Source organism: Parasteatoda tepidariorum, chromosome 10 (genome assembly GCF_043381705.1).
Source record: "Parasteatoda tepidariorum isolate YZ-2023 chromosome 10, CAS_Ptep_4.0, whole genome shotgun sequence".
In the NCBI taxonomy this organism is placed as follows: domain Eukaryota; kingdom Metazoa; phylum Arthropoda; class Arachnida; order Araneae; family Theridiidae; genus Parasteatoda; species Parasteatoda tepidariorum.
The window spans coordinates 56357825-56376128 of NC_092213.1; the positions used below are offsets into that span (position 1 = coordinate 56357825).

The following is an 18304-nucleotide window of genomic DNA, read 5'->3' on the forward strand; positions in this document are numbered from 1 at the left end:
CATCAATTATGAACCGTTCGATTGTGCATCGCGCCTCATAGCTTCAAACTGTCGTGACTTGAAAGCCAACAATCCGCATCGAATGACGAGAACATTCTCAGCAACTTCAGATGGATTGTAAATATACGTATTACTGTCATTCTAACCTTTCGTCAGAAAACAATGTGTTTTTTTCCCCTTTCTTCCGCATCGCATGCAATCCAGACGAATTGTTCACAAGCAGTATCAGAATTTCACTGTAACCGCGATGCGTTTTATTAGAATTGCAGCAAACCATGTAATATGCATACGAATTAGGTAAGGCTGTTACTATTAGAATAGTTAAGTACAAAATTTTAAAAAAACATTATTATTTTTTCCCCTTTCTTCCGCATTGCATGAAATCCAGACGAATTGTTCACAAGCAGTATCAGAATTTCACTGTAACCGCGATGCGTTTAATTAGAATTGCAGCAAACCATGTAATATGCATACGAATTAGGTAAGGCTGCTACTATCAGAATAGTTAAGATTAAAATTTTAAAGAAGCATTAATATTTCCCCCCCTTTCTTCCGCATCGCATGAAATCCAGACGAATTGTTCACAAGCAGTATCAGAATTTCACTGTAACTGCGATGCGTTTTATTAGAATTGCTGCAAACCATGTAATATGCATACGAAATAGGTAAGGCTGTTACTATCAGAATAGTTAAGATTAAAATATTAAAAAAAATAATTATTTTTTTCCTCCTTTCTTCCGCATCGCATGAAATCCAGACGAATTGTTCGCAAGCAGTATCAGAATTTCACTGTAACCATGATGCGTCTTATTAGAATTGCTGCAAACCATGTAATATGCATACGAAATAGGTAAGGCTGTTGCTATCAGAATAGTTAAGATTAAAATTTTGTAAAAAACTATTATTTCCCCCCCCCCTTTCTTCCGCATCGCATGAAATCCAGACGAATTGTTTGCAAGCAGTATCAGAATTCCACTGTAACAGCGATGCGTTTTATTAGAATTGCTTCAAATCATGTAATATGCATACGAAATAGGTAAGGCTGTTACTATCAGAATAGTTAAGATTAAAATTTTAAAAAACCATTATTATTTTTTTCCCTTTTCTTCCGCATCGCATGCAATCCAGACGAATTGTTCACAAGCAGTATCAGAATTTCACTGTAACAGCGATGCGTTTTATTAGAATTGCTTCAAACCATGTAATATGCATACGAATTAGGTAAGGCTGTTACTATCAGAATAGTTAAGATTAAAATTTTAAAAAACCATTATTATTTTTTTCCCCTTTCTTCCGCATCGCATGCAATCCAGACGAATTGTTCACAAGCAGTATCAGAATTTCACTGTAAACGCGATGCGTTTTATTAGAATTGCAGCAAATCATGTAACATGCATACGAATTAGGTAAGGCTATTACTATCAGAATAGTTAAGATTAAAATTTCAAAAAACCATTATTATTATTTTTTTTTTTGTTTTTTTTTTTGTGAATTTCTGACAATAGTTTTAATATGAGCCATGATGGCTCAGGGGATAGAGCGTTTGCCTTCCAATAAGGTGAACCGGGTTCGAATCCCAGCAATGGCTGGTCGATACAAATTCCGCATCCAGCTTGCACTGACCACGGTACTGACGTAAAATATTCTCAGTGGTAGACGGATCATGGGTTAGAGTCCCCTTGCCGTTAGGCTAACCATGAAGGGTTTTCATGGTTTTCCTCTCGCAACGCAAATGCCGGTTAGTTCCATCAAATAGTCCTCCACGAAGACAAATTTCTCTTAATACTTGATCCAGGAGTTCCCTTGTCGTCTGAATTCGGTTCAAAATTACAAGGCAACGGAGTTAAACATTTGTAGTCATAAGCCCAAAAATTGAGTCGCCTGTTCAACGACGGTTATAAAATAAAAAATAAACTAGATTTAATATAATATTGATTCTCGTAAAACAAACCGTCCACATAGAATGTTTCTTCATTTCTCGATTACGGCACTGAAACTAGTTTCAAGGAAAGTTCAAGACATTTTATACCATGCTAAAAAAAGAGCACATACTGCGTACAATCAGAAGGAAAATAAGAAAAAATCATATAAATATGTTGATGATTCATTTTAACTTTTTGTTATAAAAAAAAGAATGTCACCAAAATACTATATATACTTCTTCTTAAAATGATAACAGGCACTCCAGAAAAGTAGGCATGCTGCGTCGCTAAGATTGAAATCTAAATAACTTGGTGCCTTTTCATAGTGATTTATATTTAATTTGTTTTCTTTGAAGATAATTCGGTAATTGAACAAATAGAAAAAAATAATATTTGTACGTTATTTGCATTTTTTATGTTAAAATAAGTTTGCAGTCTAATCAAAAAATTTATGGCTTTCATTGTTTAAGCTCTTATGCAATCGTAACGTTTCAAGAAAAAAAAAGAAAGAAAACGAAAATACGTAAAAATAAAGTAAAAAAATAATAAAAATCAGAGTAGCTTTAGAAAAAAATCAAATAAAAATACTGTTCGTTTTCGAAAACAAAATTAAAGCTACTCTATTGTAAACAAACCTAACTTAAAATATCCCAGCTACTCTTCCGCATCAACCCTGAAAAACACTAAACAACTCATCATTTCTTCTTTTATCTCACCTCTTATTTGATGAAATCCAAACAGACCAAGCACGCGCGTAAAAGTGTGGAAATTCTTCGATGGAAATAACACTTAAGTTTCCAACCAATAAAAATAGGGTACAAAACAAAACTTTAACTAATTAAAAATATGCACAAACTATACATATTCCTAATAATTAAAAATATGTAATAATATATCATATTTTTAAAGTTAAAAACATTCGACGCATTTTTATAAATAACTATTTAATGTACTAATTTGAAATTTTACATCACTTCGTTAACCCTTTTAATAGCTCATTTAAAAAATACCTTTATTTAAATAATTTTAATTCAATATTTAATAATTTTCTTATAAATATATATATATATATATTTTTAATTTACTATTTTTTTTTAAAAAAAGTAATGTTATAAAATGAGCATAATTTATAATACATTTGCTTAATTTAAGATTTAAATTACTAAAGTTGTAAATAAACGTTTCGTTATCATACCATATTTTTGTAATGGAACAATATTCATTTCTTGTATACATTTATAACTGACGAAAAATCGAAACCTTGAACCATAATGCTGTACAAATTGCCATGACCTTTTTAAGGAGTTAAATTGAGTCATGCAATTGTGTAATTAAGTCCAATCATGCAATCAAGTTCAGTAATCCTGTATGAGGCTTCTATATATTTTTGATTATCAGAAAATTGGAACTTTGAAACCATACGGCTGTACAAATTCTTACGACTTTTATAAAGTGTTAAATTCAGCCATGAAATCTTGTAATCAAGTCTAATCGTGCTATCAAGTCCAGTAATTGTATCAGGGCTTGTATATATTTTAATTGTCAAAAAATCGGCACATTGAACTATAATGCTGTGCGAACCGCTGTAACCTTTATAAGGTGATAAATTGAGCCATGTAACAGTAATTAAATTTGAGAAGTGCGATAATATGGTACATCTTAGCAATATATTAAAGTTCAGCAAGCTTGAAAGATGGAACTATTGTAACAAGTTTTAAAATTTCTAAAAACGTATAACTTTAATAAAGGTATGATATTTTCAAGATTTAACCATGCAGTTTTAAAATCTTTTTATTTCCTTACAATTCAGAATTTTATATGATTTTGCGTGGAAAATTTAATAATCTAAAATAGTTCCGTTTCGATTTTGTTTGCTGAAGAATAATATGCTTTAACCCATATTTGTTGTTAGTGTAAAACAACTAACTGAAATAAGATGAAAAAAAAAGGAATTTTTGAAATAGTATATTTTAGAAAATTTGAATTTATGTAAAAAATAAAATTACGCAATCCCTTTTGCATTTGAAAAAGTAAAAAATTATTTTGTTTTTCTTAAAAATTTTGATGTGAGTAAGGATTTTTATGTGTTTTAAACCATCCGAACTATATTTATCGTAGCCTAAATTACCACCTATCAAGGTCAGAGTGTGTGACGCTAATATGAAATTTAAAGGATCTAGTTTTTTCATTGTTTTGTCTCTAAGACAAAATTTATTTTTCTTCATATTCGAAAAGTTATTTTTTCTCTACATTGCAATCTCTCTTGATTGCAATATATTTTTACTAAAACTAAATATAATAGATTAAATGCTGAAATTTTTTTACTAAATTAGGAGGCTCCGTCACCTTGATTCGAGAAATTAAATCATAAAATTGGAGTTTCGAACAAGGTTGATCATTCCTGTTCAAGACTACAATTTTTATATCTAATCATCTTTGATAGTTTATTTTAATTATATTAAAAATAGTACCTCCGAATCTCATCGTTCATCAATCCTTGGAACTGCATGGTTAGTTCCATTCAGATCGCTTCGCTGCCACTCTTCATCAGTTGAGCAAATTATGCGAAACATTACCGATCGAGCGGCAAATGAATATCTATCCACTTCAAAATGTTAAAGTGGATTGATATTCGTTCATTCGTAATTTGATTACTCAAGAAAAAATAATTATGAGACAGTAAACAGAGCGCCGACCGATCTGTATCGGGGTCAGGGAACTAGCCTTGCGTCAGAAAGGTTCTGGGTTCGAATCCCGGGCAAGGCATGGATGTTCTTTCGTTCTCTCCAATATCTATCCTTACTGTGGGAGCAACATTCGCCCACCTAATAGGATGCCCCTGAAGGAATGGCCAATTGTTATTGTTAATTTACGTCGCACTAGAGCTGCACAATGGGCTATTGGCGATGGTCTGGGAAACATCCTGGAGGATGATCCGAAGACATGCCATCACAATTTTGATCCTCTGCGGAGGGGATGGCACCCCCGCTTCGGTAGCCCGACGACCTGCGCGTGAAGTCGAGCACTTTACGGTAGCATAGTTTAACGAGGACCAATACCGCACACCCTCGGTCCCTAGGCAGACTGATCCAAGTGGTCAGCCACCTGCTCACTGACCGCAGCCAGTGATGCTTGACTTCGGTGAAAGGAATGGCCAACAAATCTGCCCTTCAGATGCCTGTATTGATGAAATGTCTTTCCTCAGGTGGGCAGTGGAAAAAAATATTAAAAAAAATAAAACTTGTGATTTATCATAAGATGCTGTTACGAAAAAACAACAACATAATTCTTATGTTATTTGTTAACAGAGTTAAATAAGTTTAAATATTACACGCAAATTAAAAAAATAATGACATAAAAAATTGCATGAATAAATATTGATGCAATATGAAATTACAACTTTTCATATCAGATCATGTCTAAAACGTAAAGCAATTGATCCCGATTGACCTTAGACAAACCGTTTGAAAGGGGATTCGGTAAGGCGTATACCAATTATGCTAAAACTGACCTTTTTTGATGTACCTTTTCTAAAAAACTGCTTATGATATCGCTTTGAATTTTTTTTTTTAAATATTTGAGATTATATCGGTTATATGCTGTGATAATATTTTAGAGTTTACAGGAATACTTTTTAAGATATGAAAATTTTTTGCCTAAAAATGGTGAAATGTTTCAAAAAAATTAAAAGTTCTCAGTTCATAATTTTTAAAAAAAAATTTCTACCTAAGATATGTATACAGTGTGAACAAGTATTTGTAAATATTATGTGAAAAAAACTGATGCAATATCTTGTTTAGATGCTGAGAAATATGCTAGTTTTAGTATTATTGATATATGCCCTACCGACCTTTCGTAAAGAAATTTAAATTTCTGGCTCCTCTTCAATTATTTATTCAATTTGAAACAAAAAGAAGGTAATAAAATTATTAATTGTGAATGCCGCAGGAAAATATACAATAAGTACTTTTCAAAACGTCAAATAGATATCATTAAATTACAACTGAAATCAATTAATCATTGTGCCTTTCTTTTGATTTTAAATTTTAAACAATGAGAGATGCATAAATGAGTAGCCAAGTCAAGTTAAACGATAAGATTTGTATGTTAAAGAATTGCTTTTTCTTATCTCGGTGAAGCGGTTGAGTGGAGTTGAGTAAAAAAAGAATCTTTGAGATCCGGATTCCTAAACACCCTTCTAAAAAAATAAAAATAAAGTGTCATTCCGAATGCGTCCATTATACGCAGATAACTAAGCTTTTCCGTCACGTGATTTTAGTAAGATTTAGTTTTGAATTTCATTGAAGATTTGTTGCTGAAGCCCAATAGAATTAATAACGTGAATTCATTCATAATTCAACAGCAAATCTTTTGTATTAACTTTATATTTGAATTTTATTCAGTGTAGAAAGTAATTTGCATTAATCTTTTATAGCTTATCTAACTGTGATGTTTTAATAAAGTTTTAATAAAAATATATGATCAAATTATACAGAATTGCAAAAGTTTAAAAATTTGAAAATATTTCCCCCCTTCACTGTTTCATTTTGAGTTAAATAATGGTGGCTTAATCCACGGGTCTGTTTAGAAGAAATTTGGGTCCTTTAATGGACCCTTCACAAAATATCTTAACTTAAAAACGGACCCTTCACAAAATAATTTATCTCTTAATCGGACCCTTCACAAGAGACACTCGATGGACATTTGCGTATTATTGTAAATGGGCGGAAAAAATTGACTGATGCTGAGTGTTCAGCCATTATAGATATTTTCAAATCTACTGGCAATCAGCGCATATTGCTCTAATATTTTGTTGATCATCTTTTTCTTCTTTAATTCTAAGGCTAAGTTTGATCTCATTTTATTTATATTATGTACCTCAACCTCTTCGAAGTAAAAAAAAATATTATAAATTCCAAATGTAGTATTCTACGAAAATATTTCTACTTCTACAAACATCGTGTGTACATTTTTATTGATATTAAATGATATTTTTTTTTTGTAAATAAATAATTGAGCAATATATTATTCATAAAATTAATTGATAAAATATTATGTAAATGAAAATTAACTTACGTCAATTTTTAAAAAAAAAATATGAATTTAAGAATTGTTTAATGTGTAACACATTAGAAGTGATACATAACTAAGTTGTGTTATTTAAAATATGTCAATTGAAATTATTAAGAATGTGAGTGATTTTGTTTCCATTATTCATCCGAAATGAATAATCTGTGTTGCGAAGTATAGGCTAAATACCAAATATTTGTATGTTGCATTTCTAATTTAGTGGCAGCAATACCTGTTTATTTTCGAAAATTTAATCTTTTTAATTTATAATTTTACAGTGTTGGGCATAATCTTGTATCTATTTACAATTTAAGAATTGGTTTTCGTGGTTTTTCTCTCCATGTAAAGCAAATATAGGTTAGCTTCATCAAAAAGTCCTCAATGAAGATTAGTTTATCCCAGTACTTGATTCAGAAGTTTCCTTGTCTTCTGGGTCGGTTCAAAATTACAAGGCTACAGAATTGAACATTGATAGTCGTAAACTCAGAATTGGGTCGGCTGTTATAACGCCGATTATAAAATAAAATATCTGAACAAATTAGGTGAATTAGAGATTCAAAAACTTTCAGCATATTATTATAAAGGTCTTATTATTATACTCAGTTTTAGCATATTATTATACTCAAAAAGAATTTAACGCAAAAATATTTTTAATATTCATTTTGTTATTTTTCACCAATTAATTTAATAATTAATTTGTAATAAAAAAAATTAAATTGTTAGGTATGAAAACAGTTTAACATCCTCTCATAATATTTATTACAAGATTCGAAATCTTGAACGATAGAAGATTAATTGTTTAAGATATATGAAAATTTAAAAAATAAGACTTCTTTGAATTTTACTCCGGTAAAGTATTTAACTGATTTTGGATAAATTTTGTATTTTATTATTTGAAATTAAATAATTAAGAGGGCGTAATTTTTCTTATATCTTACACTGTTAAAAAATTTTAGAGTATAATAAAAAAAAATTAAGTATAGAACTGCAGTTATCGTGCCAAAAATTATGTAAATTGGCAAAATTAAAAGAAAAAACATGCATATAACGAAAAAAAAATTAAAACAAACAAGAGTAAGAAATTATTAGCTAATATATTTTACTATTTTATTCAAAAATATTGTTTGGAATAAAATACGATACGAGATATAATACTTAAAAAACAGATTAAAACATTTTTCTGAATTAAATAATATTCCTAAATTTAATCTCACACATTGTGAATTTCAGTGAAATGAATTCTTTTGTTTTGCAATTTAAAACACTTAAATAGAGGATGTGTAAATTATTAGATTATTAAAAAAATTAAAATAATCCTTTTTCATACATAAATTTTTTTTTATGCGAAAAATAACTTTTTTATTTTAAAAATACTCGTGTTGTTCAACTTTTGCATGATATAAAAGTAATTTTTTAAAAAAAATATTTAACAAAGAACTTACACAAAAACAATTAATTTCACATGCAAAAAACGTCTATCAAAATGTGACAGTTAAAGCCTATTCATTTTCAAAAGTATTAAAATATCAGCAAAAAAAAGATGAAAGAATAATCTCATTGAAAGTGCGATGACACTCAAATCCTGTTACTGCATGAATTAAGAGATACTTTCTCTCCATCCGAAAAAGAAAAAAAATTTGACATCTTTATGATATTTAATGTTTTAATAAAGAAATGCAGGGACATCAACCTTTTTAGATCTTCTTCATTTCCGTACACAAAAGCAAAACTTATCTTTATTCACGCTGACTACCATGAGAGCAATTAAAAGGGAACAATTCAGGAAATATCTTAGCACTCATCTAATCGTCCTATTGTTCTTCGTGTCGTATTAATATGCGCGCCATCTTGAAATAAGTGTTAGCCGTCTCAAACTAACATTTGGGTCGACGATCTTTTTAGTAAACATACATATATATGGTTAAATGTGATGGAAAGTTATACTCATTCAGCGAGTCACGATAATTTTTTTAATTAGTCTCGCTTAGAAAAAAATGTGTGGGAATATTTTGGATTTCATTCTTAGGTTCTGCTTTTTTTTATTGTGAGTGATCGTGTTTTTGAACTTCATGGAAGACTGTATGAATGAATAGTACACTAACTATGGTTAAAACTACCAAAATACAGTAAAACTTGCCATGTTTCTGGCTCTATGGGAACACCAAAAAGCTCTGTAGTTCTTAATGAAAACTCGCTTTTAATAAAAACCCTTTCATATTAATTTTCAAAATTATGTGAATTGTTTTTCACTTCTCTTATTTATTGTGATTATTCAGACAAGAAAATACACGCATAAAAAGTTTGATAATTTAATTTCATTTTGAAAAAAATTGGTCAGTTATTTCTCAGAAATACATTCTAATCTATTGCTCTTTTTTGGTGTCTAAGAACTTCTCGTTTTTATTTAATTTATTAAAATTAATAATAATTATTATACCGTATAGAATACACCGTTATTAAGGAAATTAATTTTAGCGTGGAATTATAATTAGTAATTCATTTCCATTTGATTTGGAACGTGTTAAAATGCTTTTGTAACATTAGGCATTTTACAAGACTACTTATAACAATTATAAACATAAACAAACAATTATTATATAAATAACGAAAAAATAAAAGCAATTATTTTATCTTGAACTGCAAGATAAAATAATTAAAACGATAATAATTAAAAAATATTAAAACGATTAATTATCTTATTCTGAAATATTTTGTTAAATTTTGAGAACAAGTATAAATTCAATAATTCTAAAAAACTGCCTGAAAGCAAACAAAGATTTTGCTGAAAAATCACTAGGATCAAAAATAAAATATTCGCAGTGTCATTGATCAGACTTCTTAAGATAGAAAGAAACAGATATGTGCGTAAAATAAAGTGGACATATGTAAACAAAAAAAATTGAATTGACAGTCCTCTCTCATCAACCGTGCTTAAACTTATAGGATAATTTATGAATTTGTAAACGTCTTTAATTGAGCAAAAGACCAACAAGACAAAAATTATACACATTTTACCATGGCACGAGCCTATCCCAGTATATATGCTATCCATTCTTTGTTAATATGACATCCCCTATAAAGTTTTTATTTTAGGCTATCCTTGATCTGTAAACATTACACTTTTACATCTACAATTAAGAACAGTTTAAAGTGATTTATGTTCTAGGTTGTTAATTTTAAATGCAAATGAACTTAGTTCTCACTAATCTTTCTTATAAATAGTATAAATGTATGTCTTTTCGATGTCTAGAAAATATAATGAAGTCTAAGGAGATATGAAGCGAACATTTTATTCAAACTTTGTAATTACAAACTGCATGGAAATAAAAACGATTTTATTAAAAACTCACTTTGATCAAAAATAAGATATAAGTAGTGGTCATAAATCAGACTTATTAAGATCGAAAGTAACAGATATTTGTGTCAAATAGAGTGGACACACGCAGACAAGATAATGACAGTTCTCTCGAATCAGCCATGCTAAATCAAACATATCGGATAATTTATGAATTTGTAAGCGTCTTTAATTGGGCAAAAGACAGGTATGAATATGTAAAGCTTATACGGGGACAAACTGAACACCTTTTACCATGGCACGAGCCTATCCCAGTTTTAGAATAATAATTCTTGTTGCCGAATGATTAAGCATTAATCATTCAGAAGTCAAACGATTATTTTGCATCTTTATCTCCCTGAATGCCGGAGACCTGAAAAGCGAGGATAGTTCGATGAAGAACAAAGAACTTTTTGCTTTCTCTCACGTCACGTTTATTAAAATATATCCGTGGCGATAAAACTACAACAGCGAAAAACATGCCATTCATGTCTGAGAGTTTGCTGGCATGGATAATTTTTCTTTCATATATTTTGACTTTGAACTAAGGGGGAGTTTTGAGCGAAGTGATGTTCGTGATCAAATTTTGTGTGGAATATTAATGAGATCAATTGATTTCCATGGGTGAATACACCGTTATCTTTTCTCAAACGACCTTGATCAATTTGCTACGAGGCCTTCACTTCTACTTTTCTTTTTTGATAAAAAGATTTTTATAAATTATGGAAAAAAAAGCACCTTTTTTTAAGCCTAACCGTTCTAACAGAGCTTAAGCTTGCAGTTCTGGAATGATTTTTTTTTAATAATGCTGCTGATGGTTGGTCATTATTAATGAAAAATGTGTTCCAAATTTGGGTGGTTTCGCCTGCCAACATTATCAGGAAAAAATATTTGTTTTTATTTTGTATTTAAGTTTGTTTTACTACAGAGATAGCTGAAATGTTCGACGCTTGATGAAAAATGGTGCGATGATGAAGTAAATGTATTGAAAAATGGTCAGGAATACAACTCCCCACATGAGTGAAATTTGTTTTTTTTCGTATAAAAGTACGTGGAATGTAGAAACTCTATAAAACTTTTTTCAAGTCAATCATAATCTATGAGGTTGAGTTATTATTTAATTTATAAAGTACAAAATATAATAAATACTTTTATCGTATTTCACATAGAAAATGTGATAATGGAGCTTTTGTGTATTTAAATTTTACTACAACGTTAATATAGTATTAAATACTTTTTAAACTTGATTAAATGAAACTAGAGTTTAACTTGAAAATAGGCACTTCACTTTAATATCATTTTAACTCTGCAGCAAATTTGAATCGTACATTTAATTAATTTTTGAAAGTGTATTTATTGTGCAAAATTTATTTTTAAATTGTTTCCTTGCCGTATTTTTTCATTAAAAACTTATTTTTAGTTTAAATTCGTTCACTTTTGTTTTGAAATGAAAAATGAAAACCATTGATTATTATAAAAAAAAGCTTCTTTTTTGTTTTTTGGTTTCGTACTATGATGGTAACAAACCACATACAAATTCGTTCACGATAAAAAATTGAAATTTAAGAGCTATCCAACCTTTGTTGCAATTTGTTTCTAGAAAATTGTGTTATTCTCGCGAAATTTTGAGTAAATATCGCGTAATTTCTTTATGTGGAATTTTAATGTTCTATTATTATGTCAGAAAAAAAACTTTTTAAAACACTGAAACACGAGGAAAGTAGTATTTACTTTTAATGAAAGAATTCAACGAGAGTCTCATGAAATTTTTGAGAAATGGTAAGCAATAATTATAGAAGTCTAGACAAAAGTATAATGCAATTTCGAGATTAAATTTTTAGTTGTTTCTTTGTTCCTAAGAAAGTGAAAGCAATAAATTTCTTGGTAGAGATGGAAACGTTGCTATCAACTTAAAAAAAAGGAAATAAAATGCTTATGAAAGAGTTGGGAACAGAACCCCCAGTTGAAAAGAAATTAAGTCAGCAGGTGGAGAAATAAAGTCTACAATTATCTCACCAGCCATGTTACCTTTATGATTTCAAAGATGGAAGATGAGGTGCAAGCGGCGTCAAACTGTGCCATTTTGATAAAAAACAAAAAGAAACGTCTGTTTTCATTTGCTGTTTAACTCCTTTTTTTGGCAATGTAACTTACGGAACGGAAGCCGAGTTCATTTGTTGAAATGTGCAATTTTAGTTTTTCTCAGTGGTGGTCTGAAAAAATACTTTTCTTTCAGTAGAGAAAGGGTTTCGCTATAACCTTCAAAAATACAGTCAAGGTCATGACCAATATGAAAGTGCTTTATGATTTTGCTTTCAGTAAATTGCTTCCAGAAAATTTCTTTTAATTCAAGCGGGAGATACCGTTTTAGAGTGTTTATTCAATATTTTCATTTCCTGTTATGCATTCCAGACTCTCTTTTAGATTATAACAACGCTCCAAGTATTTCTGGGGAAAAAAATTGAGTACATTTACTTCTAAAATAATGGGTATTTTCTTTTGTTGTGCGCTATTTTAGTTTAGGGAAAAAAAGGAATGATATTAAGATAACAATACATGTTTTTAACTAATGATATATTATTGAAGTTAAAAACATAAAACTACTTCTAGAAAATGCTAACAATAAAATAAATATGTTATTAGTTTATTATTTTGAAAAATTAAAAGGGATGTCTACAAATTATGATGTGAAGATGACATCTATATTTTGATAATTTTACCTCCCACTCGCGAAGGGCGTAGGACGTTGATTGCTTATATTTCAAATTGTTTTGAGGTAACAATTTTAATATTATTGTATTTTAAAGTTTCAACTCATTCCAGACAATTGCTTAGATTATAATAACGTGCCAAGTATTTTTATGAAAAAATTGAATACATTTATATCTAAAAAAATGGTATTTTCTTTTGTAATGCGCTATTTTAGTTTAGGGGGGGGAACAATAATATTAAGATAACAATATTTGTATTTATCTAATGATATATTATTGAAGTTAAAAATATATAACTACTTGAAAATGCTAACGTTATTATGTTATCCGTTTATTATTTTGAAAAAAAAAGGAATGTCTACAAATCATGAAATGAGGCTCGAATGAAATAGAACAGTGCTCCCCAACCCTCCTATCGTCGCGGACTGGTCAACATTGTGATAATTTTACCGCGGCCCATCCCAATTGATTGTTTATATTTTATATTGTTTTGAGTTAATAATTTTAATTTAATTGTATTTAAGCATTCCTTCAAAATAGAATACAATTACATGTGCGGTATTGGTGCGGCTTTAGGTGACATATCTCAACTCTCGATTATCCTCTCGTTCATGGAAAATAGTACAAACCCGAGAGAAATCCGCCACATTAAATAAAATGAAAATAATTTATTGTTCTTTGGGCACCCCGGTATCATTTGATCGGCGGACCAATGCCGGTTCGTGCCATGGGTGTTGGAGACCACTGAATTAGAAGACTAGCCAAGACGCGCTTTTGCCCTTGCGGTGCTCTCTTGTCAAACGAAAGGAACACCTTCTTGATTTAATTCTCAAAAATCCAATGGTTAGCGAATTTGCCTTGCTCAAGTGACATTAGATACAACAAAAACTACAAGATTGTACCCATTCACGTTCAAAATGTAAATTTTAGTTATTTCAATAAGGAATTGTGTAATTTAGATAGTCAATTTTAAAAAAAAAATATGCTTATAATCATTCATAAAAAATTAGCGTATAATTAAGTCATGCAATGCTATTCCATTCTATCGTAAGGTAATTAAGAATCGTTCTTTTTTAGGACAGTACTTAAATTGCAATAAAAATTTTAACGGAAATTATTGGTTTCAACAAAAATTTAAATTGAATTATTTTATCTTATTAATATCTTTTACATTTTATTAATGACAGAATACATAAAGCAATTAACTCGTTGTAGATAGATTTTACACTACATTTATGCTTATTTTAACTCAACTGATAAAATTGACGTTTTTATACTGCATTAACGTTTGTTTCAGAAATAAGACATGTATTTCTACTACTATTGAAATCAGGTTTGAGTCACGAGTAATAACACGTATTTATGCTAAACACGTATAATATAAATGCTAGCAAATTATTATGGTTTGGCAACACTTTGAAAGATACTGAACTTAAAGCTTTAGAAAATTGCTTATTTTTATAGTTGTGTTTTAGAATTGTCCGATATAAAAAGTAGCGATGAAATTACAAGTAGCACAAAGCATTTTTTATAAATAATAACTAATTGAAAGTTAATAAACTGTTATTATTTGTAAGCAATAACTAAGAACAAAAGAATGGTCAAAACAGCCAGAATATAATAAAATTTACCGTGTCTCTAGCTCTATGAGAACACCAAAATCCTCGGTTATTTTAACTTTTTTTGGTAATGATTTTGCTAAAATTAACAATAAAATATGGAATATAATAAATTTTGTTTAATGTGGTAAAATTTGGCAATTTTTATCACAATACCCATAAAAACCATTTATTCGGTTAAGTTCGCTTTTCAATTTCGTATTTTAAGTTTTAATCAAAAGTTATACTGATTTTGAAAAACCTGTTTTATAAATGGAGGTTTTAGGAGCAATTATTTTAGAGTCAAATTTTTAATTTCTAATTTTCCTTGGTAGTTAAAAGAAAATAAATTAAGACATTTGATAAATCTACTGATCAAAAATAACAGATTTTTCAATTTTTAACTTTAAAGTTTCGCTGCTGGATAAAATATAAAACTACTATGACACTGCTCAATTCTGCTAAACAGAATTTACAAATATTTTGATTTTTTTGTATTAACGTTTCGGGATATATAAAAAAACTTTAAGACTTTATCTGCTATCAAAAGTAAAAGTTTTTTCAGTTTCAGATTTTAAGCTTTTTCTGCTGGATAAGTCCATTGAACATGTGAAGTCCATTTCTGAATCTTACTAGCAAAAGCAACAGATTTTTCTACATTTTTAACATTATAAGTTATGAAAAAGTTTAAGTTACTTTAACATTTTTTGCTGTAAAAATATAGGTGAAAGAGTAACAGACAATAGCAGTAACAGACAACAGAAAATTTTCCGTCATGTTTGTTGATGTTCGGAATCATATTAAAATGAAAATGTAAGGGTTACTATTGCGGAAGACTTTGGGTACACGTTGATAACATGTTAACAACAAATACGAGGTGGTATTTTTCTTTAGAAGGCGAAATAATTGACGTTTCTTGTGGGACTCATGAATATAGTTGTTTATGACCACTTCATATGCCCGGAAGTTGTATAAAAACTGTTATTCGAAGCGCTCCAATGGTTTTTACATCGCTTCTATGTTGATAAATCCATAACATGATCACTCACGGCAATTTTTGAGCTATAAAATGTTTCAAACTATAAATAATTTAAAGTCAGTGGAGATAATAAAAAATAAAGCTGCTAAATTTATTTAAGGCAGCTTTCTACTTATGAAGTAGAAGTTTTAGAAGAGATTGACATACATATTTCATGTTAGAAATGTGTGGAGTTTAGCTTTAGATTTTATAAACACTTACAAAATTAATGTTGCGAAGTGATTTGTCAAATAAAGTAACAAGATACTAAATTTTCAAATGAAAAATTAGATGAAACCCATTATTTATGGAATAGTTTGCTAAAAAATATTATGTTCTCCCCTCACTCATAAGTGATTAAAATAAGACAAATTTAACAATTTTGAAACTAAACCCATCGTTAATAGAGTAGTCAGATCAAATATCTATACTCTTCTCTCTATAAGAACTGAATAAACAAGAGAACTATGTTTTTTTCCTACTTAAAAAAACTTTAACACCTTTTATAGATTAGTTTTCTCAAAAAATAAACAAATTATTTTCTATTTTATTTCTCTTGAAGTTATTTTTTGAATAAAATTAAATACAACTAACTATATTCTTTTCCTACTTAAAATATTTTATATAAAAAAAAACTGTTATGAAACCCGTCGTTTATTATTAATACCCGTCGTAATAAATTAAATACAAACTATATTCTTTTTCTACTTAAAATATTATTAATAAAATAAACTGTAATGAAACGCGTCGTTATAAATTAAATCCAAACTATATTCTTTTCCTACTTGAAATATTTTAAATGAAATAACTGTTATGAAACCCGTCTTTTATTATTAATACCCGTCGTTATAAATTAAATCCAAACTATATTCTTTTCCTATTTGAAATATTTTAAATAAAAAAACTGTTATGAAACCCGTCTTTTATTATTAATACCCGTCGTTATAAATTAAATCCAAACTATATTCTTTTCCTACTTGAAATATTTTAAATGAAAAAACTGTTATGAAAACCCGTCTTTTATTATTAATATCTGTCGTAATAAACCAAATACAAACTATACTCTTGTCCAAATTAATATGTTTTAAATAAAAAAACTGTTATGAAACCCGTCATTTATAGAATAGTTTCTTAAAAAAAATTATGTTTATTCCTCCCTTAAAAACATTTTCTGAACAAAATACGACAGCTATGCTCTCTTCTTACTTAAAATTTTTTAAAAAACGGTGTTATAAAACCGTTTATTTTCTTCACTTGAAAGAATTTTTTGAATTAAATTAAACGCATGTTCGTTTCCTATTGGAATCATTGCCATTAAAATTCCGTTATGAAACCCGTCATTTATTGAGTAGTATGAAGAATAACTATGCCCTTATCTCACTCGAAAGTATTTTTTTTTGAATAATAATTAAATTTTGAATAATAATTCACATTTAATTCTGTTTCTTCCCATAAGCCTCTATACAAGAGAAAATAGTTAAATGTTTCATATTTTATTCAAAAAATACTTTTGAGTTTAGTACAATACATTACTATTCAGTTTAATACTAAGTTTTTTTTTTGATTAATGGCGGGCACTTGGGTCTATTTCCCATTGGCCTCAGAAATGCCAGAATTGCTACTCTCTTATCGTTACCCCATAGGCACCTATGGCTAAACCACGGAGGTGGAGCTGCGTCGCCCGCGTCATACAACCACAAACCCGTTTATAGGGCGGGTTACATTCACACAGAAGAAAGGACATAGAACACAGAGAGAGAGAAAGAAACATCCATGTCCTGAGCGGAATTCGAACCCGCAACCATCGGCTGCGCAGTCAGTCACGCTAACCACTCGGCCACCTGGTCGGCGTTTAATGCTAAGTAATTTGCAAAAAAAAAATTTTTTTTAATTTTTTGCCTTTAGGTGCATTTGTGTTTCAACAATACCTTTTTATGATACAGATTGTGAAAGTTTTTTGCAAATTATCTGTAAGTGATTGTAGTTCTATGCAGTACTCTTGAAGTTGTAAATGAAAATTATTCTTTTTATTTGCATGTGTTACTTCATACTGTATTATTCATTTTATGTATATCTGTAATTATTTAGTTAAAATACAGTAAATGTAATTAAAATACAGTAGAATATTGGGAAAATGTTTGTCGTAAAGTTATACATATCTATCGAAGAATAAATTAGAAAAACTCAATAAAAATGTATTTTAAAGAATTTAATATAACAATGTCTAAAAGTGAGATTTTTTCTAATCTTAGATCTCTTTAAATTTGTTCTGAAAACCTTTAAAATTTTTTAAAATTGAACTCGTTTAATTAAACATTGAACAAACATCAAAATATGATGTATGAGCTTCATTAACACAAGTTAAAATTGAATAAACAATATTTTTTTGACAAATTTAGTTTTCTAACAGACGGCTTCACTTTAAATGATGTTCTCATTCATTAAATCAATTACAAAAAATGTATCCAATTGAATTATAACTAATTTTTAATTAAATTTATATTAATTATGCTTTAAAGCTGTAATTTTTCTCATATTAGACTACTTTTAGATTCCTTGATAAATAAATTATTACAAACTCCTTGATAAATAAACTATAAATAATTAAACTTCAAACATGTTTATTTAAACATTAAGCAGATATTAATGTA

General features: G+C 28.9%; 1 protein-coding gene across 1 annotated transcript in view; it reads right to left on the minus strand.

Moving 5' to 3' along the window:
- Positions 1 to 18304, minus strand: part of LOC107457390 (very low-density lipoprotein receptor) — a 151402-nt gene that overhangs the window by 81491 nt on the left and 51607 nt on the right. The window lies entirely within an intron of this gene.